Source organism: Lipotes vexillifer, unplaced genomic scaffold (genome assembly GCF_000442215.2).
Source record: "Lipotes vexillifer unplaced genomic scaffold, Lipotes_vexillifer_v1.1 scaffold1081, whole genome shotgun sequence".
Classification (NCBI taxonomy): domain Eukaryota; kingdom Metazoa; phylum Chordata; class Mammalia; order Artiodactyla; family Lipotidae; genus Lipotes; species Lipotes vexillifer.
In genome coordinates, this window is record NW_006779039.1 from 337,027 (window position 1) to 362,506 (window position 25,480).

The 25,480-nt window shown below is 53.3% G+C and overlaps 1 pseudogene; it reads left to right on the forward strand.

Annotated features, from left to right (window-relative positions):
* Positions 1-498: 498 nt before the first annotated feature.
* LOC103086995 (spermatogenesis-associated protein 17-like) lies at positions 499-24,261 on the forward strand (annotated as a pseudogene).
* Positions 24,262-25,480: the final 1,219 nt, after the last annotated feature.

Here is a 25,480-nt window from a genome sequence, read left to right on the forward strand (position 1 = left end):
TGAGGTGCTGGCAGTCGGGAGCCTCAGGCGCTGCGGTGAGGTGGCATTGACCCAACTGGGTGAACTTTGGCAAAGGCCCTTGCCCTCTCTGAGGCTCAGTGTTCGGTCTGCCAGGCCTCAGAGAACAGGTGTACAAGACCCCCTTGGTCGAGGCAGAATGAGGCTGCCCAGCCATGGTAGTGGCTGCCCCTGGAGACATTCTGGCTGAAGATGGAGGTCAATGCCCAGACGTGGTACTAGAGAGGGCATCACTGCTGGGGCAGGGGGCTACCAGAGGGCCCTGAGGCCCGACCAGCGCCAGGCTTCCGGGGGAGCTGGTGACGGATCTCGAGTCCAGCCAGATCCAGAGCAGCCCCTTCCTGCCCCGGTGCTGGATGACCCGGGAATCTACCCTCCACTCTTGGTGGTCCCTTCCCCCTGCAGCTCAGAGAGCAGAGGGCCCAGAGCCCAGCAGGCCCGGGGCTGGTCCTCGTGCTACCACATCTTTGCTGGGAGACCATGGACAAGCCGTTCCCCCATGAGCCCCCTCTGTCACATAGGTATTGGAATGGGAGTCCCCCATACCCACAGGGACCATTCTACGAGTCAAATGAGACCATCGGTGTGAACCCCTGTGCAGAGTGCCTGGCTCACGGTAAGGCTTTAAGAGCCCACTCCTTTCTGTATGAGTTTCCTGTGACTGCTGTAACGAGTTGCCCCCAACTTGGTGGCTTAAAACAGCACACATTTATGCTCTTACTGTGCCAGAGGTCAGGAGACTGAAATGGGTGTCAGCGGGCTAAAATCAGGGTGTCAGCAGGCTGCGTGCCTCTTGGAGGCTCTACGGGAGTCCGATTCCTGCCGCTTCCAGCCTCTGGAGGCGGCCACGTTCCTTGACTCCCGGCCCTTCCTCACATCACTCGAGCCTCTTGCTTCCTTTGTCACATGTCTTAATTCTTCCTCTGACCCTCTTATAAGGACCCTTATGATTACATTTAGGGTCCACCCAGATAATCCAGGAAATCTCCCCGTCTCAAGATCCTTGATTTCATCGCATCTGCAAAGTCCCTTTTGCCGTGGAAGGTAACATATTCCCAGGTTCTGGAAATTAGGGCGCTGACATCTTTGGGGGACCATTGTTCTGCTGACCACGTCTTCTCTTCCGCTGTCCAGGGCCCTCAGAATTGCAGTGGGACTCCCATTCCTGGCCAGGCCAGTCAGTCAGAAGCCAACTCAGGGGCCTCAGAGCCAGGAGGGCCCTTAGAAACCACCCATTGCCTCCAGCTCTGTCTCTTCCGCCTCCATGAAGGCAGAGACACAAGCTGGTCAAGTTCACTGCCAAACGTGACCCCGAACACGTTCCCTGCCCAAGCACGGAGCCTACAGAGAGGTGGCCCTTGGTCCCTCTGTGTTGGTTCTATGTTGTGGGATGAACTTTTAGACACTACAGGTAGATGCCTCGTGATCCCCCAAATTCACTTTTCCCCCTTTAACAAGGGGAGCAACTGTTTTACTTATTTCTTTTTAACAAGTTCCTAAGGCGTGTTGACTGAGGCCAGAGGAGGGAATGAATTTGCTCACAAGCACGCAGGGACGGAGCTGGCATTCAACCTGAGGGGGCAGTGTCCCAGGTCAAGTTGTCCTTCCCATTGGCCCCTTGGGAGCAGGTCTGGGAACTGACCAAGGGGACTTGGAAACCGCTCTGGAGAAGGCCCTGCCCCCTGAGGAAAAGGGTTCAGGGCAGCTCGCCAGGGAGCCCCCTCTACCTCCCAGCAGCCCCCGCCTACTGGCTGCGAGCCCCTGCCCCAACTTCAGCCCCTCTAATGGGTTCTGAGGCCCCAGGACAAGTTCATTTCTCCCCTGGGGTTGCTCACACCCGGACCGTCCTGCTCACGTTAGCCTGAACCCAGGGGGCAGGTTTCAGCGACTCGGCATTTCCAAGGGGGCCTAGCAAGGGCTGCTGCCTGCAGTTCACACGCACTCTCACACCTGTGCACATTTACACACACGAACACACGCATGTCATATATACTCACGCTCACATACTCTCACACACTTGCACACGCACAGACACACACGCACACAAGGCCACAGGCCTCTCGCATGGGCCAGAGTCACGGCTGCCTGCCCTCCCCTCACCCCAGAGCTGCAGTCGCTGCCTCATCTGGCTCCACCCTGGGCCCCGTTCCTGGCATCCAGGCCAGTGGCAGTGGGAGTGAGGCAGGGTGAGCAAAGACGAAAGCCGGGACTTTGATGCCTTCCCATTAGGAACACCGTCCCATCTAGGAGTCCCAGGACAGGACTTTCCATGTCTTTCTGAAAGGGCAACTCAGAGTCTCGGCCTGTGGGATGAATGGGACACTGCGGGTCTGTTCAGACTTGGCTTCCGTTCCCAGTGGGGAGTCTTTTGACTGGATGCCCAGGAGCAGAGAGGTCTGGGGTACCCGAGAGGGAAGGGGGGTCGACGTGCGCATGCCGTGTGCGTGCATTTGTGTGGGCATGCCTTGAGCCTGCTTCTGGATGCGGGCGCATCTGTGGGTGGGCACATAAATGCTTCTCTGGTGTGCAGGTGTGTGCATGTGCACCTGGAGGTTTCATGCAGTGCGTGTGTGTATGTGCGCACGCGCGCGCACGTGTTCGCATGCGTGCATGTGCCCATGTGCGCATGTGTCTGAGTGTGTGCCTGTGTTACTCAGCTCAGTCAGGCTGCTTATAACGAAATACCATAGACAGGGGCTTAAACAAAAGACATTTATTTCTCACAGTTCTGGAGGCTGGAAGTCCAAGAACAAGGCACTGGCAGATTTGGTTCCTGGTCGTCACCTCTCTTCCTGGCTTATAGATAGACGCCTTCCCACACTGTGTCCTTACACAGTGGAGAGAGCACGCTGGGCTCTCTTCTTCTCATGAGGACACTAATCCTATCAGGGAAGTTCGACCTTCACGACCTCATCTAAACCTAATCACCTCCCAAAGTCCCCACGTCCTGATGCCATCGCACTGGGGGTTAGGGCTTCACCGTAAACATCTGGGGCGGGGGGCACAAACATTGAGTCCACAGTGGTGCCTGTGTGCACATGTGTGTGCCTGCCTGATGCTCATGTCTGCCTATGTCTGCGTGTGTGTACACATGTACATGTGTATGTGCCAGACAGTTGGCAGCTCTGCTGGGCAGCCTCCACCGCTGCCCCCTCTAGCCTTCCTGAGTGAGGTCGCCTCCTGCCTTCTCCAGATAGAGATCTGGAGCTGTGCGCTCGTCCAGCCCTAGTCACAAGCCTACAGTCTCCCCCATCGTGTGGCTGCAGGCATGGTGAACACAGGCAAGGCCAGAGGAGTCCCAGAGCCCCCTGGGGGCTTCCATGCCCTTTCTGTCTCCACGCTCATCACCTTCTCTGCCTCTCCTCCTGGTAAATCCCTATTTCTCCTTTCAAGCCCAGTCCCATGTCCCCTCCCAGGGAGCCTTGCTTGTCTGGCAGCTTGCACCCCAGAAGGCTTAGTCACTCCCTCGCCTGAGTTCCCACAGTGCTTTTCAAGCATCACTCTTACAGCTCTTGCCAAGTGGTACTTTAGATATTTCTGTCTCCACAGCTACCGAGGCAGGGCCTGACGCCGAGTTGCTTCATCATGCTCACCACCCATTTGCTGAGTAACTGAGAGAATTATTGCCCCATGGAGACCCAGGGGCCATGCCCAGGGGGACACACTTACAAGCCCCTGAGGACACAGAGTCATGGGAGGCGGGGCCGGGGCGACACACTGAGCCATGGTCTCTCCATCAAAGCTGCTGCCCCCACCCTGGACTGATGGGGACACCAAGGCCCAGAGGGACAGCACCTGACCAGAGTCTCTCCAATTCGGGGTGAACCCATGTCCCGTGTGGCATAAGAAAGCCCGTCCCACAAGCCCTGTCTCACAGCCAGGGAGCCGAGGCTCAGGGAGCTGACTTTCCTGCCAGGCACGTGGGCAGCCAACGGACAGGCAAGCCAGGTCTGAGGTTCTGGAAATGTCGCCACAGCTCGGGGCGCCGTGGCCGCCAAGGAGTAGAGGCTAAGGTGTTACCCTGGCCGTGAGCGCTGGTTTCTCCAAAGGGAATCGTAAAGAAAGAGTCACATAGCATATTGCTCGTGCCGGGCAGTAGCCTCCCTGCCCATCCCTGGCTGCAGGCCCTGTGAACTTGGTGAGCCTTCAAACTGCTCATTTCAGCGGACACAGGGACTTCTAAATCCCCACAGCTGGACAGGGACCTGAGACAGAGCCTGGCCAGAAATGGCAAAGGCGGGGGTGAGGGCGGGGGAAGGAGTCTTTGGAGGTTTTATTACTTTTTGCTCTGTGATGAGTGGCTCTGAGCCCACACATTTCTTGAATACATAATAGGGAGCTGTGCAAGACCGCAGAAATAAATTGCATTAACACACAATCACTGCAGTCTCAGACAGAGCCTTCTTTCCCTGGGTTGGGTCAATTAGCAGAATAATGCCGGGCAGGTTTTCGTTTTAAAGGGTTTAATTAAAGTTTGGGCTACAAGGAACACGCAAGCCACCAATCTGTCTTTCAAGGCATGTATTATCTGGAAATTGATTGTAACTTATGCGTATTTCTAGAAGTGTAATTCCTTGGAAGAAATTGAAGGCATCCCTCCACACCTCTCCCTACCGGCCCCGCCCTGCCCCTCCTGCCAGAACTTAGTCAGCAGGGCCTTGCAGTTCAGGGGGTTCTGGGGTTCCTTTGGGAGAGACCGTAGCCTTGGGATCTAATATGCGCTCAGACTGACGCTGGGCGCCCACCTGGCCTTCCTTCACTCAGAAAGCTGGAGGCCACGGAGGCCGCTCTCCACACCCTGCGACCGGCCCGTGCTGTCTGGGGTGGCAAGGGACAGCCCCTCTGCAGAAACAGGCCAGCCCACGGCAGACCCTGTGGGTCAGGACAGGCCTAGACAGGGCAATGCTCCCGATCTAGCTGGCTGGGAGTCTCCTGTAGCTGGACGATACATCAAGAAGTGCCAGCTGGATGTCTGCCACGTGCTGGGCGCTGGGTGGGCTGGGTGTCCAGACAGGGTCAGCTCCTAAGGACCTTAGAGTACAGCCTGGGTTGGAACACTGGGTCCTGGTGCCAACCCCCGCTGGGCACTGTGTGGCCTTGCACCACTGTTTTCTTATCTGTACAGTGGCAACAGCAAGAAACTGCCTCCAGGGCTGCTGTGGGGATTCCAGAAGGTGGTGAGCTGGGGGAGTTTCAGCCCCGGCCGGAGGGAGGCCGGCCAGCTTTCGTCCTGCTGCACCCTTTGCATCTGCGGCTTCTGGTCACCATCCCCTGCAGAACGCTGGTTGCCCCGGGATGCCCCCCAGGACGACCACTGTCCACAGTGGGGAGGACGGCTCTGCAGAGTGGGAGCGAGCGCCCCGTCCCTAGAGCTGTGACGGGACGGGGGCAGGGGGACACAGAGGGGCGCAAGGCTGGCGTGGCCTCCCGTCCCGGGGCAGCAGGCAGCCAGAGCCGACCCAGGGTGGCCCAGGGGACAGGCCCTGGCGCACCTGGAGCCCTGAGCGGGTCGGTCTCAGTCCCCGGGGGCCTATGGGAGGGACAGGCAGGGCCCTTCCGGTCTGCCAGCCGCCCCGCCCCCGCAAGCTGCTGACAGGTGGGAAGACCAGGCCCACAGGGGCCAGGGCTGTGGCCCAGGTCACCTGCAAGTCAGGGCCACCGCGCGGTCCCCGTGTCCCGGGCCGGGGCCTCGGCAGGGCCTCCCCAGGTGCCCGTGGGCTCCGGAAGCTTCGGCAGGCAGCCCCATCCCCAGCAGTAGCTGGTCTAACACTGGGGCCCGGTGGGGTTTTGCTCCTCGGAGACTCTGTCGGCCGGGTCTGGGCAGCTCTGGTCACCTGCTGCAGGTGGCATCTGCCGAGCACACAGTCCCTAAAGGGACAGGATGCGTCTCAGAAGCAGCGGCCCGGCCCCGCTTTGGTCCTGGTGCTGGCTGATGGGCTTTCCCAGGGGTGCCCGCCCCACGGCACAGAGGCGGCTGGGTTCCTGGCCCCGCACGGCGGAGCAGGACACGGTGACACAGCCTGCAGAGGCGGCCTCTCCTCACCACGGGCCCCCACCTGCGCATCCACAGAGGGCCAGCGGCAGTGGCAGCCACGGGGCAGAGGACAGGCCTGGGGGCGTGAGACGCCCCCAGGGCAAGCATGAGGACGGAGGCGTGAGAGCGGAGAGAGGCCAGCCTGGCAGGAGCCCTGGGTCCCCCGGGGCCGGCAGCTGAGGCCCCCAGAGAAGCCCCACCCGGGGCAGCGAGGGACCCGAAGGACCAGGCACGGGGCTCCAGGGACCCAGAGAGGTTGGACCGAACCAGAAAGCCCGCTGTGGGAACCTGGTGGCCGTGGTGACGAGGGAGAAGGTGAGGGTGGGCGAGGGGACCGTCGCTCCGTCGGGCTCCCAGCGCGGGCTCCCCGCCTCCCTCTCGCCTCCGCGCCAGGGTTGGGGCTGAGGATATAGTTTCATAGTTTCCAGCCCTTCTTTCCTCCACCCCAAAATAAAAAGGTGGATCTGAGAGCCTACAGAATTCCTTGGATTCCTCCCCTGCCAAATTTAGCCCTGGAATGGGCTGGACTCCTCCTGATGGAGCTGCTGAGATCGTCTGGGTAATGACAACGGGCCATCATTTCCGGGAGGGGCTGGCTTTCTGGCCCCAAACCGTAGGATTTAGCAGAGCAAAAGGAGGCCTGAGTGCCGGGGTCTGGGGCCTGCCTGTTAGCCGCCCCCTGAGTGGGGAGGAAGGCTGATGGGTCTGGTCATAGGGCTGGGGGCAGGGCTTCGTGCTCCTGGTGGACCTTGGACAGCAGGGCAAGCTGCTGGGAGAATGAAATCCATGCAGCAGCAAAGGGAACCAGCACTTTAGAGGGCAGGGGCTGTCCCAGAGTTCCAGATTCCTCTGGGAAATTCTGGGAAAACTGGCTCAGCCGGCCTGAGCCAAGCCCCCACTCTGCAGAAAGGCAGAGGCACAGACACCTCAGTACAGGGCAGAGAGGCACGAGAAGGTGGTGGGGAGCCAGTTGGCCTTGAGGATGTCCTTTCCACTCTGTGCCACGGGGTCTCTATTCGAATGGGACTGCCAACCAGACCTTCCTCGCAGGGCAGTCGTCAGGATGACCTCAGACAACCTGGCAAGTGCGAAGCAAGAGAAGACGACAATGGCTGTGACCCCTACAGGCACGAGCAGCGGCAGCGGGCAACCCCTCTCTGCAGAGCCAGGGCTGGAAGCCCACCCTGCCACCCAGACAGCCTTGCCCTCCCGCCCCTTTTTGACCCTCCTTGATGCCCTCCGAGCTCTCTTACGCTGGGGATAGTCAACACCAGGTCCTCTTCCCTTCAAAACCCTCTGAAGCCGTATGGCACGGTGCAAATAAAAATGACCATGGGGGGCTTCCCTGGTGGTGCAGTGGTTAGGAATCTGCCTGCCAATGCAGGGGACATGGGTTCGATCCCTGGTCCGGGGAGATCCCACATGCCGTGGAGCAACGAAGCCCGTGCGCCACAACTACTGAGCCTGCGCTCTAGAGCCCACGAGCCACAACTACTGAGCCATGAGCCACAACCACTGAGCCCACGAGCCACAACTACTGAAGCCCACATGCCTAGAGCCCATGCTCTGCAACAAGAGAAGCCACCGCGGTGAGAAGCCCGCGCACCGCAACGAAGCGTAGCCCCCGCTCGCCACAACTAGAGAAAGCCCGTGCTCAGCAACGAAGACCCAACACAGCCAAAAATAAATAAATAAATAAATTTGAAAAAGAAACGACCACAGGGGCCCAATGAAGTGGAGTCTCCTCCCAGCTTGGTCACTTACTAGCCAAGTGACGTTGGGCAAGTCACATTCCTACCCATTCTAAGTCTCAGCTTCCTTACCTGTAGCATGCAAGCTTCTTGCACACGGGAGGGGCCCAGAGTTGGTTGTTTCCCCCTACATGCTAAACACACCCACATCCACAGCATCCGCCACTGAGGCAGGTCACTCTCTCCTCAGCCCCAGCCCAAAAGGCCCGCCCTTCGGGTCCCTGTAACCCTGTCCCACTCCCAAGTGTCAGGAGTTCCGGGGCTGAACCTGGCCCTGCCGGCAAGCACGGATGCCAAGGGAAGGTTGATAAGTGGTCTTGGTGGCACATGGCTTGGCCTTCTCTCGACCTCGCCAAAGGGAGGTCAGCTTTGTCACCTGGTTTGCCAAGAGGAAGCCCATGCAGGACCTTGTCATTGGCCGAGTTCATTGGATGAATGAGGTAGGACGTGAGGGATCCAATGCTCCAGCCTGCCTCATTCTAACGACACGGTCTTGACTGCGGTGATCCCCAGCCCTCTCAGGACTGCGGTAGAACGTCATAGTCTTTGAAACATGTAACCCTCTTGGAATTCTCTGTTCCTCTTCTTTCTTCCCTGCAGGATGGAAGGGCAATGATGAGGCGGATCTTGTCATCACTTCACCTCCGATGCCCAGCGCCCGAGTTAAGAGTCAACAGATGAATGGATGAATGGAATGGGTGAGAAGTGGCTGGTAATCTGTCAAGAACTGTGCACACCTGAGGGAGCCCAGCGGGCCAAAGGCCGGAACAAGAACTCAGGCTTCTAAACTGTTCTTCCTGAGACAGCCCAGCAGAGGATGCCTCCCTGGAGTGCCTTGGCTGGGCGAGCTTTTCCTTCTAAATTCGGTGTGGGTCAGGGCTGCCTGCCGGGGTGTCTCCTGCATTCCCCGTGATCAGAGTCGAGGCCCGAGGATCCGCCACCCTGGGGCCCAGAAGCAAAGAGTGAGGGCACACGGCAGCAGCACACTGGGGGCTTCTGCTCTGAGGAAAAGCTGCTACCATGGCAAGGGCAGCACACGTTTGGACCGCTTCCTGGAATCCTGGCATTTTCCTCTCAGAATAATGGGGGAGTGTGTGCTCCCTGTGAGGGGAAGGCAGGGGAACAGTGTTGCTGTTCAGCCCCCTCCCCAGACAATGCAAGAGGACATGCCTGCCATCCTTGTTCAGCTGTTCGAGTTGATCTGTGCCTGGGGTCAGATGACAGAAGGCAAGGGAGGGAGGACAGGATGGAAGAATCTTAGAGGCTGCGTCTCCTGAAGTTCTTTCTTTCTTTCTTTTTTTTTTTTTTTACATCTTTATTGGAGTATAATTGCTTTACAATGGTGTGTTAGTTTCTGCTTTATAACAGAGTGAATCAGCTATATATATATACAGATGTTCCCAAATCTCTTCCCTCCTGTGTCTCCCACCCTCCCTATCCCACCCCTCTAGGCGGTCACAAAGCACCGAGCTGATCTCCCTGTGCTATGCGGCTGCTTCCCACTAGCTAGCTAGCTATTTTACATTTGGTAGCGTATATATGTCCATGCCACTCTCTCGCTTTGTCCCAGATTACCCTTCCCCCTCCCCATATCTCCAAGTCCACTCTCTAGTAGGTCTGTGTCTTTATTCCCGTCTTGCCCCTAGGTTCTTCATGACATTTTTTTTTCTTAAATTCCATATATATGTGTTAGCATACGGTATTTATCTTTCTCTTTCTGACTTACTTCACTCTGTATGACAGTTCTAGGTCTATCCACCTCATTACAAATAGCTCAATTTCGTTTCCTTTTATGGCTGAGTAATTCCTCCCAAGTTTGATTGGTCTCAGCACTACCATCCCTTGCCTCTAGAATGGCGAGCCCTACTTTAGGGTTTTGTTTGTCTATTTGTTTTCCACAAGTGTGCAAACAAGCCGTGCTTAGCCACTAGCCATCTACAGCCAGCTCCTGAGACCCAACTCCAGAAAGAGTCCTCAATAGAACTCTCTGGAACGCCTCTCTCCACACCTGAGAAAGAGGGGGCTTCGAAGTGCCGTTAAGACCACTTTGAAGATGGAGGCACCCTTAAGACCAGTTTGAAGATGGAGGAACCCTAAGCATCGTTCTAGTCTTCCCCTCTCATCATACAGATGGGGTCGCTGAGGTCAGAGAGGGGGCAGGCCGCTTCTGAGGTTGCCAGGACAGGCCCAATCCGAGGGCCGTCCCCTCATCAGCCCCCAGCCCAAGGCTGAGCTGAACTCAGATCCTCTCAGAGCCCGAGGCCTGCATTCCAGCCCGAGGGCCAGCATGGAAGGCACTTTGGGGCATTTCCCTGAAACATGCCCATTTGGGATATGTGTAGCCCGCAGTCCTAGCTTGAGGTTCAGGCTCAAGGCCGTTGGAATGGTTCATGAGCAGTGCTGGATGCGGGGGCGGATATTGCGGCTCCACAGCCCAATCAGGCAGGAGGTCTGCACGCGCCCCACCATGGGCCTGAGCGCACCTGGCCGGGAGATACCACCTGGAGACACTTCTGAACAAATAAGGCCCTGGAGGCTGCGCCCAGGCACACGCCAAGTTTCTGCTGCCTTTGTAGGAGCATCTCCTGTCGGTGGAGAAATCTTGGGGAAGGGGTACATAACAGCCCCGTTGGGCTGAGACTATGGCTGGCCTCGAGCTTTGGCCCCAGAGCCTGACCTGAAAGCCAGAGGGCTGCTGCCCTGAGACCCATTACTTTCGTTCGGCAGAGGCTGCTTCGAGCGGTCACTGTGCCCCGTGAACTTGGCTATCCCACCTTGGTCACTGGCTAGCCGCCTGCCCTCATCAGTTGAAATTCCACCCACCTCAAGGCTGCAGCATCAACCCTGCCTGAGTTTCCAGCCTGCTGGCCTGTCCTGCAAATCTGGGGCTTGCCAGCCCCCAGAATCCCATGAGCCAATTCCTTGATATAGCCCTTATATGTTTAGAGCCTACAGGCTCGGTTTCTCTGGACAGCCCTGCCGGCTACAGTGAGTAACTGGAGAGTGCTTGGGATGGTGTCTGGGACCGAAGTCAGCCTACACTAGGGCTGGTTGGATAAACACCAGCAGCTGGGTCAGGACAGGAGTTGGAGAGTGACGGTGCATGGTCCCCGAGCCCCACACATCTTCCCACAACCCTCCACTCATCCCCAAGGAAGCTCACGTGCCCAGCAGAGTTCTCCAATTAAGTAGGGAGTGAACGGAACTTCCCGAATCTCAGGAAACGCTTTCCGAAGCAAACCTGGTCAGAGGAGACTGTGATTCTGCCAGATACTCTGCAAAGGCATCTCACGGTACTTTACATTTGGGAAACACTCTATATTCCTCCTGCAATTCAAAGCCTCCGTTACCTGATGACGACTCTGAGAAGTCGTACTGGAAAGAGAGCCATTTAACGTTGTTTAAACCAGTATCTCCTGCACGTTTTTGATTTCAGAATCCTTTTCTCTTAGAACAGCTATTCTATTCACATCTGGTAAAACTCGTGTCCCATAGAGCACGTTGCTAAAAATATTGAACTTGATGTCCTTTAACAGGCTTTCAGCTTCAACAGATTAGTGTTTTTAAAATTTCTATTAGACTCATAAATCTGGTTGGGTGTCTATTATAGTAATTGTCATTCATTCATTGGGATATGGGGGGATGTTATGACTGGCTTCTGGCTGAGTGCAAATATCTGTGGCCACAACACCCTTGGCAGTGGCCCAGGGACTTGGGAACAGCAACCATTTGACTGTCTGGATTTTACATTTTGACAGCCGATGAGTTGTGTAGTGGGGTATAGGCTCACTGCAGGCTGTGTCCTCCAGGAAAGGTTTACAGCAGTGATTCTGAGCTGTTTGGGGGATGGTAGATTTTTTCAAAGACCTGAGAAAAGTTTTGGGACTTCTCCCCAGAAAAACACGCAGAAGCACACATGCATGCATACATATGCACACAAAATATCCTGCATCCAAATCCAAGGGTCTCATGAATAAACTGAAGCCCTTCCTGGTCTTCCTGGGGGCGTCTGGGCTTGGCTTGAGAACCCCTGGAATAGTCTTGGCCTCCTGGATGGGGCTCATCTCCAAAAACCTTTGACCACCCTGCCCCCAACAGAAGTTCGGAGACTTCTTTCTTGTCTAGGTGGGAGGTGGGGGGCAGGAGACTCAACTCCTGCCCTTCAGAGCTGACACATGGGCCCGGAGATGGGCCCTGGCTAAATTCCGAAAGCAACGGGAATTATACGAGGGCATTGGGACAAGAGGGCCGGTCTGGGGCTTCTGCTGAGGGGTTCGAGAATGGTCGGTATTAATCACAAAGATAGCTTCTTAGAGGTGGGGCTTTGAGCTGCGATTTGAAGAATGTGGGTTGTGGCTTAGGGAGATCTAAGACCAGTTGTTGCCTGCACGGCGGACAACTCAGGCAAAGGCTGGGGGGATGGGTAAAGGGGGACATTTGGGAGAGCGGTAGGGGCAGGAAGGAGGACCCGACAGGGGTCAAGACGGGGGTAAGCGAGAACTCACGTCAACTCAGGCCGCAAATGGCGAGCCCTCTGCGTTCAGCAGACATCCCATGGCCCTACCCTACGCAAAGTCCCTGCCGGCCTGGCAGGCAGGTGGGGCAGGGCGTGCCCTCCATCCACTGGATCCCTCTGGAATCCCCCATGGCAGCTGCCCTGAACCTTCACCACCAGCCTCCCCCGGCCTGCCCGGACTCCACCAGCAGCGGCTCGGCTTGGACTTTGCAGAGAAGACCGGAGTCGGCCTACTCGAGGCTTCCATGCCCTCGCCACTTCAAAGTCACTGCACCCTCCCTCGCCTCCCTTCCTTCTTTCTCTTCAACCTCAGAGGGAAAAGGGCTGCTCCTTCCCCTGTGGATGGGGACCCATTCCTCTGGGTCCTGAACCCCATCCTGCCCTGTCTCCTCCAGGGCTTCACTTCTTCTAGAAAGAATGCATGGCTCCAGCTGCCCCGCTTCTCACCCAAACCACCCTTGCTCCTAAGGCTGAAACATCCAGCAACCTTGGATGCATCCCCAACCCCTCTACCCCTGAAAAAACACTCCCCTCAAAGCAGCAGCCCTTTCTCCTGATGAAACTTGTACTCATGCTGCAGGTATCACAATTTAAGGAAGCCCCCTAAGCCTCCCTGCCAGATTACTTAAGGCTGCTGTGATCTCCCGCACTCCCGCCGTACTGGGTACAGCCCCTGAATGGGACACGTGACAGCAGGTACATAAATGTCCTGTGTTTGTCTCCCAGACAGTCTGGAAGCGCAGTGAGTGCAGGCATGTTCTTGCTCTTAGCCTGCACTCCTCAGAAAGTCGAAACTGAGACAAAGCCTTATGTGCGAGTATTCTGGGGAGAGAGTGACCCCAGGCAACAGAAGTGAAGGGCAGGGGAGCCACGCACGGACGGAAGGAAAGTCCATATTGGAGCGTGTTGATCGAGTTGGCCACCGTGAAAGGCGACTGGCTTCTTGAATTTATGGCACTGTCTAAGCAGTGTATGAAATGCATCTCAAGATCACCCACGGTGGAAGAAAAAGGGAAGCAGTTATTTCAGGGGGTGCTAACTCCCCAAACACCAGGGTGCACATGCGTGGGCACTGAGTTCCCACGGTGACTCATCCCTTGGCACCAGAGAAGGCCAAGGAAGGAGGGGAGAAGCAGGCATCATAGGCACGATGAGGCGCTGGCAGGTTGCACCAGTGTGAAGGTGGTCAGAAGCTTCACAGAACCAGTCACCACAGCAGTGGCTGGAATAAGAGAAGCGCGAGGCCAAGAGAATCGAAGTGGGGCGTGAAAGGCGTCTGATGCAGCCTCCTCCCTGAACCACTCAGACTCCCTCATATCCTCCGTTACACCCAGCTCCCACATCACCAGATGGGGCTTCCATTTTTTCGAGACGTTCAAAATCCGAGACCACTCTACTCAGAGGCCCCTTCACGGTGCTGGTCAGCTGCAATCTCTGCAGAGATTTAATGCAAGAGGGTTTGTGGAAAAATGACAGTCCCCAGTGCCACAGGTGATGCCTGGGCCGTAATTGCTTGTCCCCTTCGCCCTCCTGCACCCTCTGTTCCTTTGACTGCTCTGTGTTGCTTGCTTTGTGAGGCAGCTCAGACCTGTACCGCCCAGGAGTCTAGCCCGTAGCTGCCTTGACCTCAGTGGGCCATGGTTCCTGCAATTGCCCGTTCACACCTTTATTACTGGACACAGAAGCACCAAGCAAGCACCTCCATCGAATTCCTTGGGCTGTAAACACATTCCTCCCCGCCACCACTGTATGACAGCAGCCCTAACCCCTCCTTTCTTTTCCTGCTGGTTTGCTGGCACAAGAAACCCACACTGACGAGATGGTCAATGCAGCTTCAAGGTCAATGGAAGTCTTACTGTGACCCCTGGGGGAGACATTCTGTCCCATCAAACCAGAGCTTATCTGCCTGAGACTAAGGCTTCAGGAACAGGAGGCACAAATTCCACAAATGGGTCACCGGGAGTGATGGTGAGAAGGCCCACTCCTCTGTCTGTCCAGCCCTTGGATTCCAGACCTGTGGGTTCTAGCTACTGGGGACCATATATCAGCCATTGGATCCATGTACTTACTGTGTCCTGGAGGACAGCGCCTCGACCCCCGTGTGTTGTCCCCATGCTGGCATCTTAGATAAGCCTTTAACAGGCTATTCTATCAGGCACGCTACTATGAGTGATTGGCTACACGGTCATCCCAGTGAGCCCATTGCTGCACCTTCTTTGCCATGAACATGATTTTCCAAGCATGTTCCCTCCAGACCCCTAGCCAACTGGTATGTTAATTCGCCAAGGCTGCCATAACAAAGTGGCTTAAAGGGCAGAAATGTATTGTCTCCAGGTTCTGGAAGCTTGAAGTCCAAAATCAAGGAGTGAGCAGGGTTGGTTCTTCCTGAGGGCCCTGAAGGAGGGATCTGTCCCAGGCCTCTTTCCTTGGCTTGAAGATGGCCGTCTCTCGCTGTGTCTCTTCATCCCATCTTCCCTCTATGTGTGTCTCTGTGTACAGATTTCCCCTTTTTATAAGGACACCAGTCATATTGGATTAGGGCCCATCCTACTCCAGTCTGACCTCATCTTAACTAATTACATCTGCAATGACCCTATTTCCAAATAAGGTCATAATCTGAGGTACCAGGGTTAGGACTTCAACATATGAATTTGGAAGGTGGATAAAATTCAATCCATGACCACAAGCTGTGTCAATCGCTACCGTCCAGGGGTCTGACCTTTATAAACCACCTCCCCCTCCACATCAAGTTGATGACCAACTCTGTCACTTGCAACTCCACCCATTAGGAGTATTTCCCTTTACTACTCCTCTTTATGTCATCACTGAGTAGGGCTGGAATGAAGCAATTCTTTTTCAGCTTTCACGAATACATTGTGCCAAGCCATCTGACAACCAGGCCCAAATTATTTTGTCCTCCATCAGCAGGTCATTGGGAAACTCCATAAAGCTGTAGGTCCAAGCTGATGGAAAGTGTGGTCAACACAGCAGATGTAGATGGCACAGGAATCTGGACCACCTGTCTGTGCCATTTACTTGAGTCTGTGGACCTTCTTGGATCCAAAGTCCTATTATAATAGTTTTCATCATACAAAGGATGTACTTGCCTGACCTTATAACTTATTGGATCTAAAAATACCTAGCTCATGAAGGGCAACTGCAGACTTATAGTTACTTGGGGTTCCATGGTCAAACACTAAGTCTCTACCAAGGCCCAATAGCACTTGAAGAGCCCTTTTATAAAAGGAGAAAAATCCTCTGGCTCAGAAAGCATGACCTTTCTCCAAAACCTTAGGAGTCTGCACTTAGGTGTCTCTGCTATTAGAGCTTGCCAAGGACTCCACCCAGCATTCTCATCCACCCCAGATACCTCTAGCACCATCAGACCTGAGTCATTAGGCCCAAGAGGTAGAGTAGTTCAAACTTCAGCCTCAGCCCACTGCAGAGCCCTCCCTCGTTCTAAATTCCACTCAAAACTGGCAACCTCTGAACAACCCAATAAATATCTTAGAGCAAAATTCCCAACTGCATTCTCTGCAGCTTCCAAAATCCAAAAAGACCCATTAAGTGTTGTGTCTCTTTTTTAGTGTGGGTGATTAGAGGTAAAAATAATTTGTCCTTTGTCTTTTTCATGGCATGTTTTAGATGATTAGAACCCTAAAAATTTCCCTGACATGGCAGGCCCATGCATCTTCTTGGGTTCTACCTCCCACCCTCTTATTTGCATGTGTCTTACAAGGACATCTGAGGTACTTGTCACCTGATGCTCACCAGGTCCAATTAGCCTGATGTCAGCAATTTCATCAATATGGTGGACCCGTATGACGCTCTGTGAAATGTCAGGAAGATCAAGGCCCCTACAGACTACGCTGGACAGAGCTGAGAGCAGAGATTCGCCCAACCGTGGGGTAAAATAGTGAATATGTACTGCTGGCCTTCTTGTATAAGGGAAGTCTGCTTTTAATGGGGACTAAAATACAGTAAGTCCCCTACATAGGAACCTTCAAGTTGCGAACTTTCAAAGATGCGCACGTGCGTTCCGTCAACATCCGGTGTGAGTGAAATTGCAGCTTGCCCTCTGACTCCTATTGCTGACGACCCTTCAGCTCTACCATCTCCCACCTCCTCTCCCTCCTCCAGTCAGTAACTCTTCTTGCCTGTTCACTCGATGCCAGCCCCTGGATGCCAGCTGTTGTACTGGACTACTATACTTTTCAAGGTACTATACTGTAAGATTAAAATTGTTTTCTTTACTTTTTGTGTTCATTTGTTTTTTATGTATCATCATTTGTGTGAAAAGTATTATAAACCTATTACAGTACAGTACTATATAGCCGATTGTGTCAGTGGCGTACCCAGGCTAACTTTGTTGGACTGACGAACAAATTGGGCTTACGAACGCATTCTTGGAACGGAACTCGTTCGTACGTAGGGGACTTACTGTAATGCATTTTCCAGACCAATAGCCACACACCAAGTGCCAAAGGATGTTCTGGTCTGCTTTAGTAAAGATGGCACATCCAGCAGTTCAGCCACATCTAGAACGACCACCTAGTTAAGTTTACAGTAATCAGTCCACAATCTCATCTGGTTTTTGCTGGAGCCACATAGGTGAATCGAACAAGGATGTGATGGGGACCACCACCCTTGCATCCTTTAAGTCTTTGATAGTGGAACGAATTTTGGCAATTCCTCCTCTGTTGCTTCTGATTTACTATCTTGGTTGAGGGAGCAGACAGTTTCAGCATTTTCTACTTGATTCTTTTCTATCAAAATAATTCTTACTCCACAAGTCAGGTACCCATGTGAGGGTTCTTCTGGCTGCTAAAGGTATCTATCCCGATTACATACTCGGGAGCCAGGGAAATGACACGGGATGGGTCCACAGACCCATTAGACCATTGGGCCAGAATTCCACTTATCATCTGACTTCAGTAAGTCCCCACTCTAACAAGAAAACCGTGATGGCATTTTGGGTTTCCCGGTGTTGATACCCAGGGTAAGTTCATACCCTGTATTCAACAGTTCTCAAAAAGTGTAAGTAGTTCCCTTTTCCTAGCACAGTTACCGTCACAAATGTCCTTAGGTCCCTTTGGGGAAGGATTGGGAGAATACTTGTACTACGGAACTGTGGTGGCACCGTAGCGTTCTTCCACAAGGAAACGAGTCTCCCCTTCAATCTGGGCTCTGGGTTTAGAAAGTGACATAGATCTGGAAACTGCATAAGAAACTGAGGTTTTCACTGTGGTGGCTGACACCCACCTTCTGCTCATAAGCTTTGGATTTTGTTTAAAATTACACTAATCAAGTGACACCCTAGTTATCAATCCACCTACCTGTCCTAGGAACACATGGTCTGTTGGTCATTGTACAGATCCCAGCAGGTGTGGCACCCCAGTTGCTAGTCTGACCTTGCTTCCCATTACAATAATGGCTAAGTGTTGCCACCTGACCTCTGCCATTCTATCAATAGAATCTCATCATCTCCACTGATACAAAGGAACCCAGTTCCATGGTGGTATCTCCTACTGTAACACTGAACCTAGAGAAGACAGCTACCTACAAAGATTCTCAAATATGCCAGTGCCCCTCTCATATATTGCCCTGATGACAGAAGCATTCTTTGCCCTACGCAAGGGACACAGTCAAATGGTAGGTTTTCTGCTATCACATAATGTATCTGTTCTAACACGTCTCTGAACATTATGCTACCATACCAAGAACGTTAGGGCAACTCCATCTCATTTATTATAGGCTATTGTCTTGTCCAAGTTTCAAGGAGCATCCCAGGAGAGTATTAGGACCCTTTCCCAATGTTTTTGTCTGAACATTGAATCCCTGGGCACAAGTGAGTGCCACTATTGTCAATAAATTCTCCCCTGTCAATTCCCTGGGTCCACCGTCTTCAATAGCCAACTCCCATCAGCACTGTCACAATTCTTGCTCACATGTATTAGCCAGTTTCTGTAATTCTCATGCAAGCTACTTTCTTTCAGAACAAGAACTGTGCTTCCAAGCTTAGGCTACACTGAGAGCTAACCCTGGATAGCACCCTGAAGGCAATGAGCGGTAGTGGAGGTTTCCAGAGAGTATGGGGGTTCAACAGTCTCAGGCTTATCGACCCAAATGTCCCCATTCAAGGTCTCCAAGTCCCACTGTTTTCCCACTGAGACCGTGATACAGAAAACTACTGAGGCTCTATTTAATCTCCTTTGCTACATTGTATTTTTACGGTTTGATATTGGGTCGGATTTTCATCATGGTCTGCTCCACTGCTTCCCTCTAGTTTTCACAGGCTGTTTTGAATTGATGGTTGGCTGACCCACGTCTGCCATTTTCTTTACAGCAAGTTTCTCAAAGTAACAGAAGCCAGACAGCCCCCAGATCCTTCTGGTTCCGGTTGTGCCCGTGCTTTCGAGGGCAGAACCACGTGCTTCACAGGTGAGAACCTAAACTACTGTGATGCCACTGCACGTCAGAAGTTACCACACCCCTTTTTCCACCAGAAAGGGGGTCCTTATTACCACTGACTAGTTAGAGGTCCAGCTCCCAAATCCCATCCTCAGGATTTCTAAGGCCCTTCACAGTACCAACTACCCGGTTCCCCGGAAAGCAGAATCTAAGACAAAGGGTTACATGCATGTATCTTTATTGGGAAATGGGAGCCCGGAGAGCAGGGGTGGGGGTGAACAGGGGGGCAAAATAGGGAAGGAGGAAGAGCCAGAACAAGGATATGATATCTAATTATGCACCACGGTGGGTGACTGGTTGTCTGATGCCATATAAGCCTCTGAGAAGCCAAATGAAATACGTCTCGGAACTAGGGGGAGGAAGGGGAGCAGTTAGCCCTCATCTCCTCTCCCCATTGGCCAGATTCCCTCCGTGGGAGCCTAATTGGCCATCATGTGGCGCGTGCGCATGGCCAACAAGCTGCCCTGGACCTCCATGCCATAGCGGCAAAGGAGGCCAGGATAGAGGCGTGCAGCTAAGCACCTGGGGTGAGGTGCTCTCGAGCTGTACCTGCATGAAGTCTGTTGAACGTCCACACAGAAAGAACTAGAGTAAGAGCCAGGTGAGGCTAAGCACATCTGAAATAGCCCTCCCTTTTCCTTCTTTTTCATTGTTTTAAAAAAAAAACAGAAAACAAAAAACCAGATCTTTGCTCCACGCCTCATATGGTGCTGGGGCAAGGTGCTTTTTCTCAGGCTGGAAGCTGGAGCTGGGAATCAGGGACAGGGTCAGGGAAGGAGTTGAACCACCTCGCTTAGGATTCTTTCTAGACCCAGGAAGCTGCTGGTAGGAAGGGCCAAGGCCACGAGCAATACAGACTCTACTGACCCAGGGGCTTCTGCTTACTTCCTGCCACAGGACGGAGGCCACCACTCTCCAAGCCCGGGAACAATGGGACAGTCAGAAGAAGTAAGAATCCTTTAAGGGAGAATAAAGGAGGGAGACCTCTGGGGGAAAAGGGAGCGGAGCGGGTCCTGAGAGGTGGGAACTGGATCCAGTCAGGGCCATGGAAACAAATCATCAGAGCCGCCACTTAAAGTCCTGTCCGCTCCCATCTGCAGCGAGGGCTGTGGAGGAAGAGGGGCGGAGGGGTCTTCGGGAGACAGTGAGTGGAAGGAAACTGCGCAGCAGCAAGCGGCCCTTTGGGCCATGGATGAGCTGCTCGCATCCGAGCCCATGGCCTCAAGCAAATGGATGGAGATCCACAGGCAGGATGCCTTCAATTTGCTGCATCCCACAGTCCCAAGAAACCACAATTGAAAATCAATAATCAGGGGCTTCCCTGGTGGCGCAGTGGTTAAGAATCCGCCTGCCGATGCAGGGGACACGGGTTCGAGCCCTGGTCCGGGAAGATCCCACAGGCCGCGGAGCAGCTAGGCCCGTGCGCCGCAACTACTGAGCCTGCGAGCCACAACTACTAAAGCCTGCGTGCCACAACTACTGAAGCCCGCGCTCCTAGAGCCCGTGCTCCGCAACAAGAGAAGCCACTGCAATGAGAAGCCCGCGCACCGCAATGAAGAGTAGCCCCCGCTCGCCGCAACTAGAGAAAGCCCGCGCGCAGCAACGAAGACCCAACGCAGCCAAGAATAAACAAACAAATAAATAAATAAACAAATTAAAAAAAAAAGAAAATCAATAATCTCTAATAAATCACTAATGTTACACAGGCAAAATGGCCATTTCATTATCAGGAACAAGCCCTGAGCAGAGAGCAAGAGAGGTTGGCATGGAGTTTGGCTGGGACAGCGGGTTTTATGCCTCCATCAGGGGTAGGAGATGTTCTGCTTGCTGTTGACCCTACTATAGAGAAACGTGGTCCCTCGTGGCCACACTACAGAATTTACAGTCCAGAACTTTCTTGAGGGTTCTGCTCTGATTCCACCAGCCTGACTGAGCCCACAAAGTGGCATGGTGGGGTGGTGCCCGTGATGTGGCACACTGCCACGTTTGCTCTTCAGGAATGAGGAGCCGGTGTGTGGCTATGGCTTCACAGAGAGGGCCAGGACCCTGGAATGAACAGTGACACATACTGGGAAGGAGGGTTTCTGTGGGACAGGCCTGGGGACAGGGGCAGGAAGGGAAAGAAGCTGAGCCGTCCTCAAGGCTCAGTGTGGCACCATGTCTGGCTTGCTTAGAACCCCACATCCCTAAAGTGACCACTGTGGCCCTCCCAGCCAGCCAGGCATCTGCCACCGCATCCAGGGGACTTGATTACTAAAGCTGTTTGTTTCGCCGCTGATGCAACGTGACACCAGCCTGTGTGATCTGGCTCTGGGCATCACGTTGCCGGCACACGGCAATAAGATGGAAATTTGGCTGCTGCAAAAGGCACTGATTTTGCCTTCTTCTCTGAATCTCCTTTCTCTGAACAGCAGGGACATTTCAGTCCCATGTAAAGCACACACTCTCTTCCTTCTGGCAAATGCCCAGTACCGTAATTCCCCATATAGTGCCACCTTGGAAGAGCCTCGGGCAGCATGTCAGGGGCAAGAAGACTGCAATGCATCTTAGATCCTGAGGTGCTGGGGCAGTGATGAGGTGCCCGGAAAGAATGCACTTGGCCACTGAAGCATCTTCTTCGCCTTGCTTGCCTCTGTGCTCAGGAGGAAGGGCTGGGGAGACGAATGGCCCAGCTCACAGGAAGAGTAGCAAGCCACAGCCTTGCCCTTTGGTTTTGTTACTCGAATTGCACCAGGTGGCATCTATACTCATTCCGCAAGGCAGCAGTGATTCCCTGCTGGCAGACACACTGTGCAGCCAGGGGGCAGGATGGGAAGGCATAGCTACAGCTCCAGCACAATTGGTGGCCGCCTGCAACCCAGGATTGGTCCCTCAACCACCAAGGCAAGTGGGGGGGACTTTCTGGAAAATGCTGCAGATGGGAGGTCCAAGCCTGTGGAGAGCCAGAAGTGAAGCCCAGAGATGGAAGGGAGCTTGCCCGACGTCCCACACTGGGTCAGGTGCAAGACTGAGCTGCGAAGCCGGGGTCTTGCCTCCCAGGCCAGGCCTCTTATGATCTGAAGGAGCTGCCACCAACAGACATCCAGTGTCACTGTCCCCCTCCCCACATACACACATTTATTTGTCCATGTTGCCTGTTGGTGCACTATAGTCATTTCATGTACAGGACTCGCGTTTCCCAGCCCTGTCCCTGGGTGTATGAGCATGCTTTGCACTGGCAAGCATTTTGCAGCAGCAGCTAGAAACTGGCTGTAGCTGAGTGACAGCTGACACCTGACAGATATGAAGTCACTGAATCCTCACTCCAACCCCGCGAGGTAGGTACCCCAATTAGCCCCATTTTACAGAAGAGGAAACGGAGGCACAGAGAGGGAGGCACAAACTGCCCAAAGTCACACAGCTTCTAAGTGGCAAAGCCTGGAGTGAAAGCAGGCTGGCCCCTGGTTGCTTGCCTTTACACTGTGCTACATAATCTGTCACAGGGTTGCAGGGTCGCAGGGTTGGTTTGAGGATCTGATGCGTTAATATGTGTCAAGTGCCAGCGCCTGCTGCCAAGGGCCCCTCCAGCTGCAGGGCGATACATCTGTTGTCTCTAATGATGAGCGTGAGATGGTCCCTCCTCGCCCTCTCAAGAGTGTCCAGCCCAAGTCCAACGCTCTGCACACAGTAGGTGTTCAGAAAAGGCTCCTCTGTGCAGTTTGTCACTCAGACACACAGGCATTCACATATCGCACGGCAGCTCTGCGCCCGGCCCTGGGCTAAAACCTGATACACAACAGCTGGTGCCTGAAATCCAGCGGCACCCAGTCTAGTGGGGAGGTGGGCGGATCCGCAGTTACAGGCCAGGGCTGTAAGGACCCACCAGAGCGGCAGCTCACCCGCCAGAGCCAGAGGTGCTTTCTGCAAAAAGGCAGCCCCTTCTCCTGACCTTGGGGAGGAGGGGCCGTGGTCCATGAAGGTGACACTGGCGAGAATGAAGGCTTCGGCCGAGGCCTGATGGCTGAGAGGAGTGGCCCAGGTGATCAGGGAAAGGAGGGCCCTCTGGTCCGCGGGGAATACGGAGTGCGCGGCATGGAGGTGTGAAAGAACAATGTGTTTTGGAACAGCCAGTTGTTGGCTGTGTCCACTGCCTGAGGGACAAACCCGGAGGGCAGACCGTTGAGCCAGAGGATTATTCGCGAGCTTTAAAATCAAAAGGAATTCGCCCTGCTAGGTTTCAGACTTTCCTGGGACCCGTGGTCCCTATTTTCCTTCCAATCTCTCCCTTTTGGAATGGGAATGGCTATCCTCTGCCTGTCCCGCTGTATTAGTCAGGGTTCTCCAGAGAAACAGAACCAAGAAGAGATGATAGATAGATACACCGATAGGAGAAAGAAGAGGAGATTTATGATAGAAATTGGCTCACACAGGACGGAGGCCAAGAAGTCCCATCCCCCAGATCTGCCATCTGCAAGCTGGAGACCCAGGAAAACCAGCAGTACAATTCAGTCCAAGTCCGGAGGCCTGAGAACCCAGGAAGCCAATGGGGTAAGTCCCAGAGTCTGAAGGTGGGAGAACCAAGAGCTCTGAAGTTCTAGGGCAGGAAAAGATGGACGTCTGAGCTCAAGAGGAGAGAGGGAATCCACCCTTCCTTCACCTGTTTCATTTGGGCTCTCTATGGATTGCATGATGCCCACGCACACTGGTGAGGGCAGATCTCTTTGCTTAGTCTACTAATTCAAATGCAAATATCTTCCACAAACACCCTCACAGACACACCCAGAAATAAGGCTTTACCAGCTCTTTGGAACTCTCTTAACCCAGTCAAGTTAGCACATAAAAATAACGTTGGCCAGTGTCCTTGTCCCCACAGTGAGCCACAGCCGCCCCCCACCTCTGCGGGAGACCCTCCAACACTAGCAGATTCCAGGTAGATACAACTCACCGTTCAGAAAAGATCCTGATCCATGGGAGCTGTGGTTACAGAAGGCAAAGCCTTTAATGCACTGAAGACCTAAAGTGAAGCCGAAGCACTCTGTCAGCCTCGGCAGCTGGCTGGCTTGCCGAGTGCCTGGTCCTTTCCTCCGTCCGGAATTCTGCCACCCATTGATAGGAAATGATGTCAGGGACCCTTCTGCGATGTCTCTGAAGTATGGGAACAGTGCTACAAGCCTCTGGAACCGACGCTGCGAGTGGCAGAACCGATCGACGGGCTAAATGGGGCCAGAGTACAGCTCCAGAGACAGGAATGGACTCGAAATGTGAATGACAATAGGTTTCTGCCATTTTCTTTCTAGCATAAAAATAAAAAGTATGTCCCGACAATGCATTTATCAAGCAAGTATGGTCCTGATGCTTATGCAAGTCAACATTTCCGAGATGAAGATCCTAAGAAATGGATCTGTGACTAGGATTTCCAAACTGTATTGCCATCATTTGATCTCTTCTGAAAGTATGGAAAATTGTATTTAAAAGCTGGACAAATTGTATAACGGTATGCATTTTTGCTAAAAGGTACTTCAAAAAATACTATAGTAGGGCCTCCCTGGTGGTGCAGTGGTTGAGAGTCCGCCTGCCGATGCAGGGGACACGGGTTCGTGCCCCAGTCCGGGAAGATCCCACATGCCGCGGAGCGACTGGGCCCGTGAGCCATGGCCGCTGAGCCTGCACATCCGGAGCCTGTGCTCCGCAACGGGAGAGGCCACAACAGTGAGAGGCCCGCGTACCGCAAAAAAAAAAATGCTATAGTAAATAACATAAAAAATCAAATAAGATTGACTTAACTATCAAGCATTTTTAAAAACCATGCTATAATAATATTTATATGTAGTACAGCTCCATATATTTCTTTCATTCTAGTCTAATGGTTTTCAACTTTAAAAAATCATGGATTTTGGGCTTCCCTGGTGGCGCAGTGGTTAAGACTCCGCCCGCCAATGCAGGGGACACAGGTTCAAGCCCTGGTCCGGGAAGATCCCACATGCCGCAGAGCAACTGAGCCCGTGCGCCACAGCTACTGAGCCTGCGCCCTAGAGCCCGCGAGCCACAACTACTGAGCCCACACGCCTAGAGCCCGTGCTCCACAACAAGAGAAGCCACCGCAATGAGAAACTCATGCACCGCAACGAAGGGTAGCCCCTGCTCGCCACTAGAGAAAAGCCCGCGCACAGCAACGAAAACCCAATGCAGCCAAAAGTAAATAAAAAAACAAAAAATCCAAATCATGGATTTTGTATGTCAAATCGCTTCTCCAAAATGAACTCAAAGTAGAACTGAAAACTACCTGAAGTACCCTCTCTCTTTAAATTAATTAATACAGTAAATAGTTTTACATAATGTAATGAGAAAGTATTGATGGTGTCCAAAGGCTAAAATACTTCTCATTGCTGTATAGATACAGTGTAGTTTAAAATACTATATTCAATATGTGTGTTATTTAAAGTGCGAGGTGCCTTTAGGGGATTCCAAATAAATAGCGTCTTCGGTCTCTGATGACCAGTTTACAGACTAGAGAAGAACAGAGATACCCACATAAAATTCAAGATCACAAAATAAACTCTCAATGATTGCTGTATTTAATTGCGAAGGCGCTTTAGAGGAGAGAAGTGATTACAATCAACGGGATACTAATAGGAGGTATTCTGACATCAGCCAAACTTAAAGGAGATATTGGATGAAGACAGAAAAGATTACTACAGTTGAAGGAAAAGA